At 37.4% G+C, this 22,774-nt stretch overlaps 1 protein-coding gene across 1 annotated transcript in view; it reads left to right on the forward strand.

Moving 5' to 3' along the window:
• The window catches only part of LOC108060326 (uncharacterized), a 70,593-nt gene extending 48,297 nt beyond the window's left edge, over positions 1 to 22,296 (forward strand). Inside the window, exon 9 of the mRNA XM_044394393.2 lies at positions 21,457 to 22,296. The gene's annotated coding sequence lies outside the window, so the exon portion shown is untranslated. The remainder of the gene's footprint in view (positions 1 to 21,456) is intronic.
• The last annotated feature ends 478 nt before the right edge of the window (positions 22,297 to 22,774 follow it).

A 22,774-nucleotide genomic window follows, 5' to 3' on the forward strand; every position in this document is an offset into this window, starting at 1 on the left:
TCTCTTTTCGCACTCTCCTTAAAGGGTATTGTGATTTTAAAAATATTTTTAAACAAATTTTTTAAAAATATTTGTCAATATTTGGATAAATATTCAATTAAATTTAAAACAATTACATTTAATAAAGCAGATAGATGTGATAATCTTTTTTTTTTCCATACGTTTATTTGATTACATTTTTTATTTTATTTTATTTTATTTTTATTAAATTACTTAACTCGTTTGGTCAAGAAAAAAAACAAGAGTATATCAAATTTCGTTTAATTGGTTTAGATCTTTTTGGGTTTTTGTTTTTGGAAATTTCAAGTAGTGTGTGTGTGTGGGTGCTAGATTCGATTTAAGCCGGTTATCCAGAAAGAGAAGGGGAGAGGGTAAAAGTGGGAGAGAGAGGGAGAAGGAAGCCAGCGACAAGTTGGCCAGGGGAAAATACGAGATGACATTAATAACTTAGCAATTGTATTGGGCCAGTTGCAAGGCCAACTGCAGCGGCAGCAGCAGCAGCTGTTCTTCCAGAGGCAGAGGTGCCCCAAAAGGGGGCTGCTGGCCTCCTGGTCAAGAAGTGGGCGTAAGACTTATGTCTGGGCCAAAACCCAGGCGAGATTGAGCCAGGCTGAGCCCGGCAGGTTGATTGATGGTCTGGAACGGAATGAAATTGAATGGAATGGAGCCCACGGGAATTATTCAGACGTTGGAAACAAATCTATGGGAAAGAACTAGATGCAATGAACTGATATAAAATCCAGAAATTAATCAACAAAAATCAAACAGGGATATCATAAACAGAGAGCGAGTGGAATATTTAAATTATTTATTTGGCCAAATGTAATTACACAGGCTTAAATGCATGACAGTGGAAATAAAATGGTGTAGCATTAATTAGGGATTATGGGTCGTGTAATTATATATATTTTTTAACAAAACCGAAACCAGAAAACATTGACCAGAAATCAAGGCAAATTATGTATTAACACATTTAACCGGAAATAAAAAGGTCAGGGATTAATTAGGGATTAAGTGCTGCTATTTTTAGCTACCAGTTAGTCATAGTTAGTTGAGTTCTTTCATCTGGCTGAAGATGATATATTTTTGATATATGAACCGGCGACACTGACTCGGGTCAAAGGTCAAACGGTGTGTGCTGTGTGTGTGTGAGTGCGGCAGACACTCAGCTATGCAGCCAGACGACCGCCCTTCAATCAACCTACCCCAAACGTATCCCAAGTATCCCATATCCCAAGTACTTGGCTTCCCTTTTAGCCATGATGATTAATTGCGGCCCCCGGAATGCTAACAATGTTAATTTGTCATATGTGTGCGACGTTACTTCCGCCGGCAAAATGGGAAACCAAAAGCGAGACGAAAAAAGCTGAAGGAATCAAATTAAAAATGTATAATCGCTGGAGGCTCCCACCCAATATACAAGAAAAAAAAAGGAAACAGAGGGTAGCAGAGATTGAAGAGCAATCAAATCAATAATTCATGTTACGAAAACGTTAAGAGTAACGATGAGTTGAGATGACAGCAGGCAAAAAAAAAAGGAAAGGAAAGGAAGGGACTCGACTCTTCTTGAGGTCGAATTATTTTCCAACCGGAGGTCGTTTGTGTTGGGTTAAGCAAATGTACATTTTCAATGACAACGGTAAGTGCATGTAAATGCAAGCGATGACAAAAAGGGGGTGGGTTAAAAGGGGGTGGGTCTCACCCACACACACACAAATGCAATACAAATAAATTCTCATCTATTTCGGTTTTTGGGTTATGGTTACTCTCCGCATTTCCCCATTTTCTCCTCTCTGTTCTCCGGCTTCCTGGGAATCCGCAGCACTTACCAATGTGGCTGTATTTAAATACTTGCACGATTTCCGGTTGTTAGCGCTGCTAAGTTTCAAAATGGCTGCCTCACCGACACACCCACCCACACACACATACTGTATATCTGAGCACCCATTTTCGTAGCACACTTTCGAGCGCAAATCGGACATGCATTGTTTTTCGCCACAATTTTCCGTTGCAAATGTGGCAAAACGCTTGAAAACCGAAAAATGAACGATGCATCAACATAAAATAAAAGTGATTTGTTTATTTATCAAGTAGTTTTAGAACACAGAAAGAAAATCTACACGAAATAAGGTCATATCTACTTTAAGTCTCATATTTGTTCAGAATAACTTGATCTAAAAAAAATATTAAATTAACTTGCACATATCAATCTAATCTTTTGTAATTTTTTTTTCTGTGTAGCAACGTTTTATGATCTGCTTTTAAAATACCCAAAAATTGCTGACTTTTTGTCTTTCAAATTTAATCCCAACTTACTCAATAATATTTTAAATACTGGCTATCAGCTCAAACACTTTTTAACAAGCATTACATATTGTGCAACTCAAAAACACAGAAATCACAGCTTATGCTGAAATTTGATATTCGTTTTCATTGAATTCAAAGCTCAAAGCAAAATTGTCAACCCTTTGAAAATGGCCAAAAATCACAGCTTAAAACACGCAGACCCTTTAGGAATTTGTGTGAAATATTTATACATATATTATTTGTAATTAAAGCGCTCGATGGGATTTTCAACAGAATTTGTTGAAGGCAAACATAAACAAATATTTTAACAGGCCAAAGGGCATCACTTTAATATTTTTGCTACATATGGCGTAAAAATGGTAGTATTAATTTTGTAAAAAATCAAAAAAATCTCGATGATGCGTGCCTTTGATTTTGCTTAAATGACCGTGGCAAACTGCGCTAGATCGGCGCTTTATCGACGCTTTTCGCAGCCAGTTTCCATTTCAAAGAAAATATGCAAAACAATCATTGGCAGAGCTTCCAATCCACAAAGCCAAACAGCCGGGCAAAACAAAACACTGAGTTGGCTAAAAAAAAAAATGGAAAAACCTTCCCGGGGGCCGAACTCGGGGGGATATAAACCCCCTATAAATCCCCCCTTCTCTGGCAAGCTTTTCATTTGCTTTTACTCGTTTTTGGAGCGGCTGGTTTATTTTATTATTTTCTGCTCCTCTTCCCATACACTCTACTACCTTTTTCCTCCATTTTTTCATCCTCTTTTTTTCCATGCTGCATTCTGTGGCGGAAGTTCATTTGAGGAATTTCGCTTTGGCATTTCAGATGTGCCGTTCATTATTTTGTTTTGCTTTCACCTTGGCTTTCACCTGAGAGTTTTCCCAAAGCCAAACTCGTGCCTTCCTCTTTGTCTGCCAGCTGGTTGCCATGGCCAATCGGCGAATGAATAGTCTGATTTATAATGATTAATGCCTTCGAGTTATGTGTCCGACATTTGCAATTGAGATGGAGCTGAAGAGCTGAAAGCGGCCAAAGATATGGACAAAACAATTTGCGGCCACACCTCGCACCTTGTTGGCCTGGGCAAAAGTGACAGAGTTTCGCTGATTTCGTGGTTTTGGCCCCGGCTTTTCGGGAGATTTTCCCCTAGATTTTTCCCCCAGAAAAGCAGCCTGCATTCGCACTGATAGTGCGATAAGCAGCTTACCTCTATGGACGGCTTTCACCTGACCGATTGCATCTGGCCAACAGCCAGCAGAAAAGCACTAATGAAATGGCCAGACATTCCAGTCAAATTCCATAGCCAAATTCCAGCTTCCACCTTCCACCTTCTGCAACCTTTAAACCCAAACCACCCCCCAAAAATCCAAGTCACCTTGCGGCTATTTTCCATTTCGCCGGTAAACGCTGCTACCATTTCAATTTTCGTTTTGGCCATCATAAAATATAATTGTTTTTCCACTCTCGCAACGAAAGTGAAAAATAAACTGCCAATTCCACATTGGCGACTGGCTAACAATAAGCTACACCAACAATAACAGCAATAACGAAAATAACAGCAGCAACAATGGACAGAAGTAAGCTATTTGTTTAACAGCTGCAAGTCAGCAGGAAAATAAAAAGAGAGCTGGGAATAAAGCAGCCCCAGAAGCAGGTGAAATTCAGGGACAGGAGGTTGAGACTAGGTGATATCCTAGGCGGTATTTTTTTAGGAAAATCTGTTTTAACGTGGTGGTTATATCATGAAAATATTTATTAAAATATTATATTGGGAAAATTATATAAAGAGGTTTTTAATATCACTTAAAAATGTCAATAAGGGATAATTCTTTTCCTGTATGAATTCATATAACATTTGGGTTACATATATATTTTTGCATATATTTTGACACCTATTTTGACATTTAAAAAATACTTAAATAAATTACTTGTGATTATAATGAAAATCCTTTTTATTTCTTAGACCCTAAAAATTCTGAATTACAGTTTTTAAAGCTGAGAAAAAGACTCCAAAATAAGTGAAGAAAATTAGAAAAAATAACTCATTTATGGAGTTAAAATTAATGTATTTTCAGTTTCCATATATTTTCAAACATTTCATTAATTAGTTACTAACAAATACTAAATGAAGAGCTTCCTAAAATTACAAGCTACACTGGACTACAGGGTACCAGGCTGAAGGGCAGCTAAGGAAGAAGAGAAATAAGAGGGCGTGCTTCTTGTTCTGGTTCAGCTGCTGATTCTTGGACGGATGCGATGCTGAGACCGCATTTATGGCCCACCGGGTTCTACTTATATAGCAATACATATATTTATATATGGGCTATACAGCTATATAGCTAGCTATATATAGCAGCTATAGCTATAGCCAGTGCCTACGATTTTTACCTATGTGCCGACGGGTCCGACACGGAATTCATTTAAAATTTAATGACCTAACCGTTGTTGTTGTTGCTGCGCCGCTTGTTTGGTTGTTGGCTGTATGCATGTCCTGCCACCAACAACAACAATAACAACATCGAAGCAATATTAAAATTCATTAAAAATGATTTGCGTAAAACGCAATTTTATTTTTCATCGCCACAAAAAAGGCGAAAAAAACAGAAATGAGCGCCAAAGAAGCTACCGAAAAAAAGAACAAAATAAAAAAGTAGAAAAGAAAAATGAGAGAGGGAAAATAAAACACGGGCATAAAAACAAGCGGCAGGGAAAATAAAGTACAACACTTCAAAATGAAACAAATAAACAAAAAGCAAACGGATCGGAATTCAGGACGTGGAGTTCCGTGGAAATTTTCCTATGGTATGGTATGCCATGGTGTCCAGTTTCCAAAAAGGGCAGGTGGAGGGGGTGGAAAGGGGGTCCAAAGGCCCACTCATGCATACACACATTCATGAATAGGGAAGCCCCATTAATTGAATTGCCTAAAACACACGAAATTCGGCACTCTATAAAACCATTTTGTTGCCCAACGAGTTCGATTTACACTACACCCTTTTGTTGTCACAAAATAACTAGTTAGCTAAATATTTTAACAAATCAAAAAAATATCAGAAAAAAATGTACAAAAAAAAAACTTTTGTGTTTATTACAAAGTTTAAAACAGATTTAAAACATTATTTTATTTGTCTCCGTTAAAAAGGTAAATTTAAAGAAAAAATTCGCCTTTTGGACTAAATATTAATATTATTTAAAAGCCTAAAACAGATAAAACAAAATATTTTATATATCTCCGTTAAAAAAGCAACTTTTTTTTGTTGTTTTTTAGACATTTTCATTTTTTTTTAAAGACTTTTTAAAAAATATTTTAACAAATAACAAACAGCAGCGTTTTGTTACATAGATATTTTTCCTTTTTAAAAGACGTTTTTGAAGATTTCCTGTGATGTTTCCCTACTCACAATTTTTACGAGCTGGACAGCATTATAAATTGCATAAACTTATGATAGTTTTTTGTGTCTGAAACCCATGTTTACCGTATTTTCCTCTCAGCCAGAAGATTAACATGGTGCTTTGACTGGCGCACTTTGTGCTTAAATAACATGATGGTTACGCCCCGAAAAGCGCCATTCATAGAGTCCTTCATCCTTCGGCCCAGTGGCCACTAAAAAATTAATGAAAAAAAATTGCACACGCACCCGCACGACGCACATATAAAATTAAAAAATTTATTGCTTTCGCCTGATAGGCATGCACACATACACATACAGGCCATTGGCCCCGCCCACCTGGGCTCAGCCGCCCCCAGCCCCGCCCCCTTTTTGCTGCGTCACGCAAATTAAAAACACAAAATACAAAATGCACGATAAAAATTGGGGGATGCGAAAAATAAACGCGGGAAAAAGAAGGAAAGAAAGTTTTTTTAAAAAATATTGCGCTAGGCATTTATTTTGAACAATCCATGCATTTTATATGTCCTGCGGAAAAGGCGTTGGAGTGGGCGTGGCCAAGCGGGTTACGTGGTGCGTGCTGTAATTTCCATGTAGACACAACAACAACAATAACAACGACAGCAACAGCTTTCACCTTGTCGCTTTTTCAATTTTCCTCCCCGCTTCTTATTGACTTTTCCCGCTTTTCTTTTCTTTTTTTACGCACACTTTTTTATGCGCATATCGCATACATATATATTATATTACTTGATTTGATTTTATTTTTATTTCGCTGTTGCCACTTGCAAACATTTCACAGTCTGTTGCCTGTTTTGAGCTCTGATTGTCATTGAAAGCGGCAAAAGAGGGTGGGAAAGAGGCTGGGAAAGTGGAAAAGTGAAAAGTGGGCGGGGAATGCGGGGTGTTTTTGCGTTAAGAAGTCGCGATTTTTAGGCTCATTAAATCTGACAGAGATTTGCGCCAAAGTTTCCATTTTGTCTGATCCTTGTCTGATTTTATCCCTCGCTCTTGGTTCGTTCTTGTACTTTTATGAGTTTTATGTCAACTTGATTGCCTAGAAGAAGTGGCGAGTTTGGAAGGTTGGGAGGTCAGAACACTTTGTCATCTAGTCCACCTGCCGGTGACCAATTAGTCCGCAGGTGACAAAAGAGCCACGCCCCCTTCAACGCCCGCCCTTCTGCAGCTACAAAAAAAACAACAGAAAACGAAAAAGAAAAGTGAAAGAAATATGAAAATGGCAGCCAAGCATTTTCCAAGCTAAGCCTAAAAGGGCAATAGTTACCTGACATTACACGTCGGCAAAAATACCCTGGAAGTATTGAAAAAAAAAACTAAAATATATTTAAATCATATCTCTTAGCTGTAAATACCCAGAGTTCATAACAAAATCCTATCAATTTCAGTTCAAATCACTTAAAGTTTGATTGGCAAGTTAAAAATTACTAAGGCAAAGAAAACGTAACAAAGTTTTCACCGCACAATCCGGAAAGCTGGAAAACGCATTCCTAAAGTGAGTTACTTTTTCTTTTATGGGCTGCACAGTTTGTCATTCTGTGGAGAATATGTGACAGGTTAAGGACCCAAATATATTGAAATACGCATATATATCTATATTATGAAAAGAGTGTAATAAAATAGGATCAAATGTTGTATTTACTTACTTATTAAATGAATACATGGCGTATACGTAATGTTGGGCATTTGCATTAAGTATACGCCCCATAACTATAAAGAATATAAATTTTAAAATACTGTAACATTGTTGCTCATTGAAATACATTTAAAAATGCTTTACAATAGCTTATACGTTATTAATTAATTTTAATAAATATTGGAATTTATAATTTAAACTATACTTATATTTATTGTACTCTATTGCCCATTTAAATACATTTAAATTGCTTTAAGAAAAATCGAGAAAATAAAGGACAGTGATTATCGGGTATCGCATAGTCGGAAAACAGGACTCCAGACTTGTTTTTCTGGCGTCCCCTTTGCGCCATGCGAAGGGAAACAATAACAAGCGGAAAAAACACACGCAGTTCGGCCAGCGCCATTGTTACCTGTACAGGTGGACGTGTGTGTCCGTGTCCGTTCCCGTGTCCGTAACCGTGTCCGCGGACGGAGATGGCGAATGGCGAATGGCGATATTTCAGTGCGTTGTGTGAAAAGCAGCGTAAAAAAAGCTTAAGCTAAAATGGGATTAGAAACAACAGAAGGGACAGGACGAAGTCCTGCGAAGAAGCAGAGGAGAGGAATGGCTGGCAAAGTGCTTATGTGTGTGTGTGTTGTTTACTCTGCAGTTGCTGTTGTTGTTATTTGAGTGGCCGCACAGCTGGCACACCCAGCATCCCAACATCCAGAATCCTGCATCCAGCATACGCACTCCGCCAGCAACAGGAGGAAAAAATTACCCAAGCTCACCTGAACTTACCTGCGGATAACAGGCATGCTCGCTATGTGAAGTGAAAAAAGATAGAACAGATTAAACTGCACTAACTGATAGCGAAAGACCCTATTTTCTAAGAATATCCTAAACTAAATTCTAGACCAAAAAAAAAATTAAATTAAAAATTAACTAATTTAAAGAAATATAATTCTTTGGAAAAAAACCGTATTTTTTAAATATGCCTCGGATTTTTTTTTGCCTTTTTAAGTTAAAGTTTTAATTCTACAAATTTGTAAAAAAGCAAATGAAAAAGCAAAGTATTTTTATTTTTATATAAGTTCAACTAATTTAGTGTGACATTTTCCCCAATTTATTTAATCAAAATTAAATGTAATTTATATAATATATTTATTTATTTGTTTAATGCCTTTTCCACCCAATTCCCTTTGACTTAGAGCATTTCACCTGCGACTTTGTGGACCTCATAAGCTTCTTCTATTGTTTCTTCACATTTCGCTTTCCTTTGTACTTTTACCTCGCATTTTTTCCGACGTTTCCGTGTTGCTAACGAAATTATTTAGTAGACCCGCGTGGCTGTCAGTGGGGCCAAAAGCAGAGGCAAAAGCTGGAGAGCAGCCGAAAAAAAGGAGCGGGGAATTTGCAGAAGAAGGCGAGCAGGACGAAGGACGAAAGCTGTCCGGGATGGCAGAAAGCAGAAAACAGGACATTGAGTGGCAACTAGTTCATCAGGACTCCTGGTTCTCTTCCCCTTTTTGGTAGAAAGTGGACTCGGTGTCTCCGCGGCGTTTATTTCGCATAAAAATCGCATTAAAACTAAAGCCGTAGTCTGCCCAGAAACCCCGCCCACTTGGCGACCACGCCCCCGCCTTCGCGAAAAACAAAAAAAAAGAAAAACAAATTCATGTTCACACGCACAGCAACAACTATACAAACACAGCGGAAAATCCATGGAGAAAGCAAGGCTAACTGCGGATTTTGTCCTTTCTTTTTACGACTCTCACTCACCTCACTGCCCACGCGGTACAGTGGTTAAAAGCCAATAAAAAATTAGGGTATTACATAAATTGGGATATTTCAAAAATATAAAACATCTGAAAATTAAAATATATAAACGTATTTGTAAGACCTTTTAGGTTCTTAGGTTGAAAATTATTATTTATAATAAGTAAATGCACTTAATGTTTTTTAAAGAAAAAATAAATTAAATATTTAAAATAACTTTTTAGATCCTCATTTCTCTGAATTTTATAACCACTGTACTTGCGTAGGCGTGTGTGTGTGTGTGTGTGAGTGCTTGAGTGGGTATTTGTTTGTTTGGCCAGCTTTATTTTTTACCTTGCTGACTTTTCCTTTTTGGCCGGGAAACACAGCGCCTTTTGATGTGGGCTTATCAGATATCAAAGCGCATAACTGATAATGTGGCAATTGAAGGAGAAACTCAAACAACAGGTGGTCGACTGGGTGGCTTACCACGCCCCTTTCCGACCCTTCCCCTCCCCCCTTGGTACATAAGTTCCTCTTGCTGATTAAATCTAAACTGAACCGAACTGAACTGACAACGGAAACGCCAAAGTCAAAGGCAAAGTTCAAAAAGAGTGGCAGATACATGGGATCATCCATCGCATTTCCTTATCGAAATGCTGTTGGCTTTTCTTTTGTCTCGCCGGCTTACCTTTGTGGATTTTCCCTTCTCAACGGGGGCACACAAACAAAGTCGAGGAGTTGACCAACAAAACTATGGGATGTGCGCATAAAATATACATGTGTTTTTTTTTTAGAAAAATATATTCATGCTAATATTTATTAGCTTGAGCAATTCATAGCATTTAAACGTTTCAACTCCGAGAAAGTGCGAGCTGGAAAAATGGGATTTTCTTTTGAATATATAATACTTATTGTTTAAGAAATTGTAGTAATAAAAAAAAAAATTGTAATTACTGTTTCTTAGAATTACATATTTATTTTTTATTTTTTTTTAAATGCAGAAAATATATTTCCCTTTTGAATTTATATCACTAATATTATTTAAGAAGTTGTAGAAATAAAATTATAATTTAAATTATTATTTTAAATATGTATTTTATTTTATTTTATTTTTATTTTTTTATTTCTAAGAAAGCGTATTCCGAACCTTTACTTAAATAGCTAACTTTAATTTTAGGTATTCCCCATTTTCATGTTGTTTTCTTGTTGTTTTTCGGCTTTCGGTCCCTTTGCTGATTTGTTTATGTTGATAATGATTACAATGTTGTGTCGCTGCTGTTCGGTTCTGTTTTTCCGGAGGCGAGGCTTTTCATTTAGCTACCTTCTACATGTGCTACCTGTGCTACCCACCTTGATTGTTTTATGTGCCGCTCTCTCATTATCGCGGCCATCTTTCAAGCGCTGTGTGTTGCCGTTGCCGTTTCTGGCATATGTTAGTTGGCCTGGCCTAAACTTGAAAAGCTTACAGTGGCCTACTTTCCGGGGGTTTGGCGGGGGTAGAGTGAGGAAAAAGGACACAAGAGGTGGTAGATGTCTGCCAGCAAACATAAAATCAGCTAAAACGTTGCCACAGCACGGCACACACACACACACACACACTCACACATATAGTGGCACACAATTTATGCCCCTTTTTGTGCTGAAGCCTCAACACGGCCTCCGTAGCTCCATACCTCCGTACACCTTGCGGCATTTAATATTTGTGTTTCGCCAGCACGGCCAGCGCTCCACCCCTCCACCCCCTTTTTCCACCCGCCCGCACCTGAGCTCCTGGCTTTTCAAAAACAAAAACAACAAAAAATACAGAAAACCAAAAAAAAAAAGAAGCAAAATTGTTACCTGCCCGCTTTTTTCGTGCAAATATAATAATGTCAGGACTGCGTCGACTTGTTTACGCTTTGGCGAAGGCTTTCGCTAAGGCAATTTATGATTGACCGCATGTCCTGGGGGCCAAGGACCTTCCCGCAATTGAAACTTTAGCGCAAGCACGTGCCAAATGTTTTCGCTCTCGGCTTGCGACGATTACAACGCCGCCACCCCAAGGAAAAGCCGCCTGAAAACCTGAAACCCCCCAAAAACACCCACCACCTCCCTCCTCTTCAAAAGAAATTTGCTTATGAGGTTTGGGGCCCTATACATATATTTTTTAATAAAATGATAAAAAAAAAAGCTGAAAGTCCAATTATTTTATATTTTATTAAAATATTTTTCGTTATTTTATATTAAATATAGAAATATTATATTAATAGCAAGCAAAGAATTAAACTTTTACCAAAATTCCAGATCCGTATTTTTTACTCAAAAAATGCTGTATTTTGGCCGAAACAAAGAAAATAATAATCAAAATATGGAATGTCATACCTTGTTGAGTTTGTAATTAAATTTCCAATCGATTGGCGTTCAAACCTAGACATTTTAATTTTTGTCAATTTTTTGCAAAAAATCATGATAAAAAAATTGAAAATTGTCGAAAATTTTATTTTTCCAAAATCACACTGAAAGTGTCATGGATTTATTTATTATTTTGTTATCTGTTCAAAACAGTATGTATTTTTGGTGTAGGAATATTTTTGGCCAAGCGACACCAAAAAAACCAAAAGGAAAATTCCTATTTTTACCAAAAACCCAGATCCCGATTTTTTCACGCATTTATATTCCATATTTTTTCTTAGTGCAAGTATGCATATATTTAGTAGGTACATGTAATTATGTTTTCCCAAAGGGTTAACTCCAACAAGTTTGTCGTTCCTGCCACCAAAAAAGTGTGAACAAAAAAGGGGCCTGCTGCAAAAAAGGTGTTGTTAGCTTTTTGCAGCGTGAATTAATTTGTATATTGGTGGCATCACGTTTGTCGCAGCTAATAAATAGAAAGTTTCGCCAACGAATTTCAGATACAAATTAAATACACTTTAATTGAGAAAATGTAAAAGAAGGATGCCATTAGAAGTAAAACCACAAAACATCCCTTCATAGCAAAAAAAATTAAAATACAAAATATAAAAACTAGTTAATTCTATAACAATAAAATCTTTAACCTTTAGCCAAACTTTATACTCTTTTTCCCAATATGTATTTTACCTTTATACGGTACATACATATACTTGGTCTTAATCAACCCACCTGTGGGCGTAAAATGCCAAGTAAATCCGGGTCATAAATAACACAATGCATTTTTTTATGGGCCATCGGATGGCTTTAATGCTGTTGTCAGTCTAAAACAGAAAAACTAGCAAAAAAATATCACAAAACTGGGCAAATAAATTAGCGGCTGTGATGGCTGCATCTGCATTCGCTATTGTTTGTTTAAATTAATTAAATTATCATTGTAATTGATTAGCCAGCAATGTCAATTTGGAGCAAAAAAAGCAGAGTCCCCTGAGTTCCCCCAGTGAATACTGGGAATCCTTGGAGCTGTGCAATAATGTGTGTGCGAAGGGTTTGCGGCAAATGGATTTTGAAGCATCGGATAAACAATATATTATATTTCTATAAATCAAACTGACTGCCAATGCAGTTGGGTGCAAAGAAGTGGGGAAAAGTGGGAGTCTCTTAGTCGGGAATATTTATAAACCCGTGTATGGGTGTAGTCATATGAGTATTCAAAGCGCAGCAGGGGCAAAATACACAGGGAGCGAGAGCATGCGACAGAGAAGAAAGAAGAAGCTCCGGCAACAGCAAGGACCAAGGACGCCCATGGTCGAAGGAAGGGGGGCGGAGAAAAGGAGAAAAAGAAGGAAAAGAAGGAACAAGAGTGGAACAGACAGAGTGACTGGGATTCAAATGGCATTTCGTAGACAATATGCAAACATATAGCATACTAGACATGCTTACAACCAGATATTTACCCCTTTCTCCACCCCTTCTCCAAAAAAAAAAGTGAGGAAAAAGGGCGAAAAATGTGTGGAGATGTGAGGAGGACCCACATGAATATTGAGAACTGCGATTTGATTGTATTGTACCTATAAAAAAATAAGAAAAACCCGGAGAGACATCCTTCCTTTTATGTTGACAACAGCAACAGTAACAACAACGAAGGCAAGGCCGAGAAAAATTCGAAGATTCTCGGAAAAGCTGAAAATAGGCTGCTTGGACCAAGCGACTTTCCTGGGTATTTAGTGCATAGACCACATAACTCCGCAGTTAACCGATAAGTTAGGAACGCCTGCTTAAAAGTTCTTTACTTTTCGGACTAAGCTCCTCAGATTTTCCTAGATTTTCCGACACTCAGTTTCAGCACTGTAAAGTTTAAACTATTTTATACCCATTTAATAACTATATAAAATTTATAATTTAAAGTTAATACCAATTTCCCTTCATTGTAGTATTCCTTTTTTTTTAATTAATAAATTTACCTTCTTTTTCTCTAAATATTTTTAAATGTTTTCTTTAAATTATAATTATAATTTTAAGATTTGTTTTAATATAAAAACTCTTTGAGAATTTATAAATTATACCTTTAAAATAAATTTAATATTAATTACATATCCCTTTGCATTTATTTTGCGTCATAAATCTGCTGAAAGGATGACAGAGAATTGAATAAACTAATGCAATTATCGCATATGTCCGAGGCATTTCACATATATTCCTGGATAAATTAGCTTGTTGAAGAAGAAGTACCGTTTCTGTTCTTCAAATATGCATGTTCCATGTATGTATGGGTACAGTGCGCGCCGACTTGGTAAGGTCCGTTGCTCCTCCCACTTTCGACCAGGCCATCTATCTCCTATCTACAATCTGTGGCATATGCAGCAGCTACTTCGGCCTGTCTGTGTGTGTGTGTGTGTGTGTATGTGGATCACGCATACACACTAACTCAGTGGCATACATATACATATACGTGTACATATAAAGTGTGCCAGGGCTGTGCAAGCCAAAGTCAAAGTGTTCTGTCCACAAAACTTTGTGAACGGCTAAGAGGCAAATCGAAGAGGCCAACCGAATGGAGGTGGGTGGAATTTATACCATATCTCAGCAATATATCTTGAAGATGGAGCACCCACAAGCACACACACACACACACAAGTACTAACACTAACACAGAGAGCAACAAATTGTCATGCAGTGCAATGCAAAAACAATTGCCCGTGGTCGGACATCAACAACATCATCATCAACAACAACGCAATGGATTGATAAACATAGACAACAGACGCCGAATGCACTGCGAAAAATAAATATATTTATTTCAGAAAATATCTATTAAAGTTTATATTTTAAAAATCATTTGTTAAGATTTAAAATTTGGTAAATTTAAATGTAAAAAGTGAAATTATACTATCAACATTACTATGAATTGTGACATTTTATACTTTTACAATTATTCCGCTTTTTTGTGTTTCAAAAATCACAAAAAAAAACAACAAATTTATATATATTTAAAGAAATATTTTTTTAAAAATATATGTATTTTTTCCAGTGTCCACATTCAACACTCGCACACACAGCCACAATGTGTGTGAGTGAGTGTAGCTCCTGCAGATTGTGTGTCATGTTCGAGTGGAGCAACTTAAGCAGTCAAATAGTTTAGCAAATTGAATTAATAATATTTTGTGGGCTGTTAAGGGGCGGAGGTTTGGGGAGGCGTGGCCTAATTGTGGCAATAATCAAATATTGTTGCATACTTTGAGACAGATTGGAACACTCGAGTGCCATTCAATTATTCCACTTACCCGCCGAAAGTCCCATGATTTCTGCCAACTCCAACTCCATGTGGCTACCCTCGATTGTGTATTGTGTATTTTTCTTTGATTAATTTATTTATCTCCGGCCCGGCATCATTCCGTATTTATTTATATTTATTCACAGACACAGGATGATATCTTTAAATGAGTGCATAAATTGGGCTTTATTACTCCTGAGGAATTTATTATTTATCAATATGTGGGTGTTATGAATATCGGCTTAATAAATAAAAGTCCACTGAAGCAAATAAAAGAGGGCAGGCATTCAGGTTAGGAATATATAATAAAAACCTGAATTAAAATCAATTTAAAATCAGTTTTAAAATATGTGTGTAACACTGAAATGTATTAAATGTACACACGATTCAATTAATTGAATTAAAATGTTTAGAAAATGTAAGACAAGCTGGCGTCAATTTCAATAATAAATGTATTATTTGTCTGGCAATTGAAAGACAAGCAGCCAAATTGATTGTATTCGAAAGGGTTATTAGAGATCGACAAATGGACTATTGTATATGTCAAATTTAATTCAAATACCTTCGGTATTTATACCCGTTACTTGTAGATTAAAAGGGTATATTGTATTCGTTAAAAAGTTTGTAACTGTATCTAAAAGATATGAGCAGCTAATGAAATTCAAGCAGTGCAAGCAGTCGTTTAACTGCTTGCATATCCCTCGCACTTCCTTCAGCTGAGTAAAGGGTATCTAATAGTCGAGCTACTCGATCGTTCTCTCTGGTTTAGTATTTGAGTAGCTAAGTTGTAATTCTGTAGGATACCACAAAATGTGTCACATATTCTTGAAATGGAAACATTTCTATCCAGCTGGGTTTATGTATGTATGTGATTTCACCTGCGAATGTGTGCGTGTGTTCGTGTGGCATTTACTCAGCTAATTTAAAGCTTAAAAATCCCTTTTTCGACCAGCTATGTGAACAATGCCCAATGGCCAAAGGGCCACTCGAGTTTACCTGTCGAGTGGGTGTATGTGTGTGTGAGGGGGTGGGGGGTGTGCACGTGTGTAACTGTGGCAAATAGTCAAATGCAAACTATTTACCACACATTGAACAACAGTTGCATAACGGTTCAAGTCTCCTTTTCGTTTTGGGGTCCCAAGGTTGGATCACCCACTAAACTAACGCCCCTTTCCCTCACCCCCACCCCCACCTACACCCACACCAATACCATCATCATCAAGAGGACCCGCAGTGAATGCAATTTTAACTATGTCACACACACACACACACAGTAGACAATGCGGAGTGGCACTCCATTAAGCATATAAGTACACCTATTAATGGTCAAAAAGGAAGCCAACGAGAAACCGACAACGACAACGAACCAAAATGAAAAACGAATTCAGAAAAACAGGAGTGAAAAAAGAGAAGAAGAAGGAGCAGGAGAAGAAGTGGCCAAGGGAAGCAGGAAAAAGGGAACAATATTACACTTTATACTTTTGCCACATTACAAAATGGAATTTCCTCCACACTGAAAAGAATCTTGAGCTAGAAAACTCCCCAACTTATTACTAATACTATAGTTAATTACGGTTTTACCTTAAAAAAAAAATAAATCTAATTATAAAAATACAATTATTAAAAATAAATACTATTTTTGTATGAATATTATATTATTCCTAATTATTCTTAAAAAAATATATAATATTATAAAGAACTAAGTTTAATTATTCGAAGGAATCTCCAGACCATTAAAACCCATTAACTAAATACTTAGTCAAATGGAATTCTTACAAAAAATGGTACTCCCTTGTTCCATTAATATTAAAACGTGAATAGCAAAAATAATTGTTGTTAAATTGTAAAATTAACTTGGTAAAGTGTTGAGTTAATTTAAGCCTCTTAGAGTTTTTTTTTTTACCTGTTCTGGGAATATTCAACAAACAAAAACTTATAGGTGTGTAATAAAATGTGAAACTTTTATTAATCCCGGCTACTTAACATTATGCACTTTGCGGTTTTATTTTTTCTCTCAGTGTGCCCCTGGCATACGCACACTCACACCGATACACACATAATGTAACTCATCTTAAGCACATTAAGAGATGTGCAGGACTCGCGGGGAGAGGGATCCCGAAAGGGTCCTGAATCGGGAGCCACAGGATACAGGATACAGGATACAGGATCCAGCGACTGGAGATGGAAATGTGGAGATGGAGATTCGAGATGTGGAGATGGAGCAGCACTTGCGGTCGAGCGGGAAGCTCTGGGTTCGGTTGGTTGAGTGAATGGATTAAAAGTCCATCAGAATGTACATAAAAGTCATTGACTTAACAGCCGGGAACCGGGGGTTTTTCAGGTTGTTTTCCACCTTCTTCGGGGTTTTCCCGGAACCCGGAACCCAAGTTATGCGCCTCACCTGCGGGCATCTTGGGCATCATTACTATTATTTTATTTTATTTTATATTTATTTTTTTTTTTATTTTTTTCATATATGTATGGGTGCGTACGTGGGCATGTGTGCGTGTGCCGCGGCTGGATGGCTTCACATGCCGCACGACAACACTGCCGCTCGCGTGTGAAATTAAATTGTTTGTTGGTTCGCGGAAAATGAAAATAAACTTTTGTCTTCCTGCCGCCTGTTGTTGTATTTCCTGTGTGTGTGTGGTGGGAAGGGGGAGGGGGTTTTGCACGGCTGGACCGATCAAATGCTGCTACCATATTGACTAATTGAGGTTGGGCCTTTCGAAACGTTAAATAAGAGGGCTTAAATCGGTGGCTTCCGCAAAAATAAAATATAGTTTAGATTTCTGATTTGGAAGGTCGTTGACCTGGTTTTAATATTTTATTTAGTAATATTTATTTTACTCTCCAAACTGTTTACTAAACGAGATTAAAATAGATTAAAAATATAACTAAAATGTAGGAACCAGGGACCAAAAATAAACATTCTTGGGGCATTCTATTTTAGTAAAATTTATAAGTAATAATGTTATAGTTTTTTAATTTTTTTTTTATTTGTAAAATTTTAAATATTAATTAACTTTATTTTATTTTTTATAAAATTTACAAATAATAAATATGAATTTTATTACATAAAAAACCCCCAAAAAGAGAGCTTTCCCGTAATGCCAGCAGAGATTATGTGGTCTCAACTGCTACGGAGTAACTAAAGCGAGGTTAGTCGCGTCATTAAGATTAAATAGAAATCCCGCCAGTGGATAAAAACGGTGAACAAGTGAGCCTGATTGTGCCGCACAGAAAACAGATACAGATAGCAGACACTCGATGTTCCGTGGCAAAATGCCGGTTCCGATCGAATGTCGGTCATCAATTTGAATTATTACCTGTGCCCGTAATGAGCCGAGCATGATGTTGTGCGAAAGCGAAAGCCCAGAGCCAGGTTCATATGCAAAATATTTCGCCAGTCATTCAATTTGCCCGGCCACCAAAAAGCGCGCCAAGGATTCAAGGATTCCCTCGACTCCTGTCAGGAGGCACCTGCTCCCCAATAATGGAGAGTTCAATAATTATGCTGCGGTTTTGTTTCTGGTTTCTGGTTTTTCCTGCTGCGGTCGTCCTTGTTGACTCCCCATTGTCCTGTCTTTCAAGGGTCACCCATCCGTCAGTTGGCAAATATATTAGTTTATTGGCGAATCCCCACCCCATTTTTTTTACAGCTCGCTTCAAAAACGTGAAAGCCTCAACATCATTCCGAACCCTAAACCCCACCCCCTGATTTCCCACCCTCCTCCGGCGGGAAAATCACGCCGCCTAACGATGCGAAACCGCAGGCTTAGGGAAAACCCCCCACCCACCTTCACCACCCTAAAAAGCCATTCCCTCGGATTCCGCGGAGCGCAAATACGAAATGTATTTACATTGCAGGCTCCATTCAATAACAACTAACTGCAACTGTATGTATGTGGATACTGAGAAAAACGGGTATAAATAAGTTATTTATAATACCAGATAAAAATTAAATAAAAACAAATTCTCTGTTCAAAAAGTTGTAACCGAAATTCTTAAAATTTGTAAGGCAAAAATTTGCGTTTAAAATATAATAGAATTATAATAGAAATAGAAAAAAAGTTTTGTTTCTTAATTAAAGTTATAAATTTACGATAAATCTTATTAAAATATATATTTTTTCTTAGTTTAATAGCTTAAATAAATCTGTTTTAGAACGCTTAATTATTTTAAGCATGCCAATAATTAGAGTTTAAAATAAGTCAACAAATATTATAATAACTTTTATAACTATTTTTCTAAGTCTCTAAAGCTAACCAATTTCATTATCTGTGCATAGATGAATACACAAAAATGTTTTTTAAATAAAATAGATTTATTTAATTTTGTATTCATAATTACTTCAGAAGTTTAAATGAGCAAAAGTACTATAATAATTCTAATTAATCCAGTATTATTTTCTTCACTTCAGAACTTGTGCTAGCTTATTATTCTAATTCTAAATGCAAACCATCATTATTCTCAGTGCTTAGATGTGTGGGCAGGTGTGTTTGTGGGAGAAGCGAAAAGCGGCTCAGTGTCATTAGGTGTTTGGTTTGGTTTTGGCAGCAGGAGCAGAACAGAACAGAACAGAACATAAAACAGGGAACAGGGAACAGAGAACTCGGAACAAGAACAAGCCCGAGTTGCCATGTCATCGAATTTTCCGCATTTATGGATTTCCCAGGAAGGGACTATTTTGCGGGGCAGCCTGCGAATGCGAATGAATATGAATGAATGGCAAAGTTATTATGTGGCCGCCGCGAACGCTGCATTCCTCTTATTAACTTATTCAGCGCAATGGCGGCGCAATCAATCCGTCAATAAACATATAGACTATAGAGGGGGGGAATTGCGGTAGGGAAATCGGAAAATCGGCTTTGGGAACCCGCTTCTCCGCTTTTCCAGCGAGAGCAATCACAGGAATGCTCATACATTTGCGGCCGATTTCGAGGCATTAAAAGGCTGTTGCATGCGAAATTCCTAGATTACTCGTTCAGATATTCCAGCATTTCAGCATTTCATATGAAACCCCGTGTGCTTTGTCAAAAGCTCATTTTTCCTACGAATAATGCTCACATTTTTTTGCCTAAAAGTTGTTCACTTTTTGTTTTATTGATTACCTAGAAATGGCTTTAACTCGGAACACTCAATCGGAAATTTTTGAGGAAATGTAATTCAGGAATATTGTGTATTATATTAGACAAGGGGCTAAGTACTTCAATTAAATTGGGAATTTCAAAGTATTAATATTAAAAAAATTCTAAAGGAAAGATAGAAATATTGCTTAAATTTTTATTAAAGTTTTTCAATAACTTGTAACTTTGTTTTGTGCCCTTCTTGGCGACTCTTTGCCTTTATATTCCAATTAAATGGAATTTAACCTTGGGGTTTTTTTTCTTGTTTGAGTTTTGAGAACAGTTCATTGGAGTTCTAGAGTTCTCGCATCCCCATCATAATTGCACCAGCCGACCGCAGAACTTTTGTTTAATAGACCCAATCACACATTCCCGGGGATCGGAAGGGAAGGAGGAGGACTCCTGGGAGAACAGGATGGTTGGATGGTCCATGGGTTGGTAGCGGCGCACACTTAACTCAAGTTTCATTCAATTATTGTTAAGCACCTCAAGTTTTCTTAGCCGCACACCGCAAAACGGCCGCAGCCGCAGGGGCGTGGCTTTCCCACTCCCACTTCTACTCCCATTTACATTCTCATTCGAAGTCGAGTCGAAGGAGGCCAACGCCCACCTTATGGGTTTTGGGCCCGAAAACGAGGCCACTTGACAGCCCAGCCGACGGCGGCGGAGACAACGTCACCTACTCAGCGGACCCGAGAAGCCCCATAGCCCCATAAACACCATGTCAGGGACTCCGCCGGCGGAGGGTTACCTACCCACCATCCGGCTGGTTTCTGGGCTCAGCAGCCTCAGCCTCAGTCACACGAAAAATGTTGTCGCACACTTTTCTGGCCAGCCAAAGTCCTCTGCACTAAGAAAAAATCCATTTAAGGATGTGGGAAAATAATAACATTCTTTCAATCAACTTTTATAACTAATATTCCTCCCGAATTTACGGGAAAATAGCCATTTATTTGGAATTCTTGACGATTTTCCAAGTTTAGAGCATAATTTAGATCCGTATTTTGGGCAAAACAAAGAAAATAATAGTCCGAATATGGATTGCCATACCTTTCTGAACTCGTTATTGAATTTCCAATCAATTGGCATTTTAACCTGGAAATTTTTAATTTTTAAAATTTTTTGCAAAAAATCATGATGTAACCCCTTATCAAAAATGCAAAAATTGGCATATAAATTATTTTTTCTAAGTTGACGGGAAAATGGATGGGATTTAATTATGAGGTTGTTAGCTGCTCAAAACAGTAGGCATTTTTGATGTGGGACCTTTTTTGGCCAAGTTACAGCAAAAAATTCTATAAGAAAACTTTAATTTTTACCAAAATCCTAAAGCAAGATTTTTCACTCCAAATAATGCTGTATTTTCAGTATCTACTTTTAATGAGTTTAGAAAACATCACCATTAACTTTAAGTTAATGGGTATTTTTAAAATATATCAATAAAAAATATTTTAAAAAATAATACAAATGAACATAATAAAACAAACATTTATTTTTATAATTTTTGTATTTATTGATTCACTTATTACTTTATCTTATTTATTTATTTTCGTTTCTGTTTTCTTTTTCTTACAGGAACTATCCCCAGTGTACATATACTCCTACACACATGCGGAGAGGTAGGAAAACCGAAGGCCCCTGTCCCACTTGGCCATCCCATGGCGCATCCTGGCCAACTCCCGAGGCCTGACACCAATACTAATGCGTGCGATTAACATTCGGAATGGTCGGCTTCGGCTTCTTCTTCTTCTGCTTCTGTTCCCAGACGGAGCAGAGATGAGATGGTAGTGGTGGTGTGGCCAGGCGAAAGAGAAAGAGGGAAAGAGAGGGAAGACTTCTCGGAAAATCGGCAGGCAATTGGCATGGACACGGCCAAGGGGTTTGGTTTGTTGGGGTTTGGGCCAAATACTATGGCCATAACCCGTCGTCATCGTGGAGCGGCGGACACGGTCAGATGGCTGCGGTACATGTGTATCTGTGTCCGTATATTTCCACACCCCCTCACCCACACACATATGTATAATCTAAGCCAACACGTACGCCCACGCATACACACGGCTGCATATGTTTGTTATAAGTCCCCCCTGCAAATATGCGATAAACTACTTGCCACCTTGTGTGTGTGTGTGTGTTCGTGGGTAGGTAGGTGGTAGGTGATTTCAGGACCCCCGAAATGGTGTCGGCTACACGAAAAATGGCGGCATGTCCTGTCTTGTTGCCACAACGTGTGTCTTTCGATCCGGCGGATGGCAAAGTGGCAAAGTGGCAAAGTGGCAAGAGGAACCGGAAATGGCCAGGGATGGCAAATAGCGCGGCGCCGATTCAATTACCAAGTTTCCTGTTTCACTTTTTAGTTGAGTCAATTTACGAGCTGTTTTTGTAACTATTTTGTAACTACTAAACATTAAAATAAAATTGTATAAGCATTGAGAAACCCTTAATTATAATAAATCCATTATTAATTAAATTAAATTTTAGTATTAACACTCAATTGGGGAAATCAACAGAGTAGAATTTAATTTAGTACACGCTAAATACCGTGTGTTTGTCCTTTGTAATATAAATGAAAGAGCTTACGTTAAATGACAATAAAATTGCGCAAACAAAATGGTAATATTCAAATTCCATTAAATACAAATATAAGTGCCTTTCCCGTAAGTACGAAATGAGATACATTAAAGCCTTTTGAAATGATTGCATTGTGATAAAAATAATACTTTTAAATCCAAAATCACTAAGCCCGAGAAATGTTTTTTTAAAAGGTTTTAATGATTGAAAAATGAACCTAGTTCGTGCCTTATTTTTCCAAAGGTTCCTTTGAAATATGGCCTCTTTCAACCGGTTCCCAGTGGAGAAGAGAAGTTTCCCAGCCCTTTAAGAAGTAAAAAAAAAT

The sequence above is a fragment of the Drosophila takahashii genome, chromosome X (genome assembly GCF_030179915.1).
Source record: "Drosophila takahashii strain IR98-3 E-12201 chromosome X, DtakHiC1v2, whole genome shotgun sequence".
NCBI lineage: Eukaryota > Metazoa > Arthropoda > Insecta > Diptera > Drosophilidae > Drosophila > Drosophila takahashii.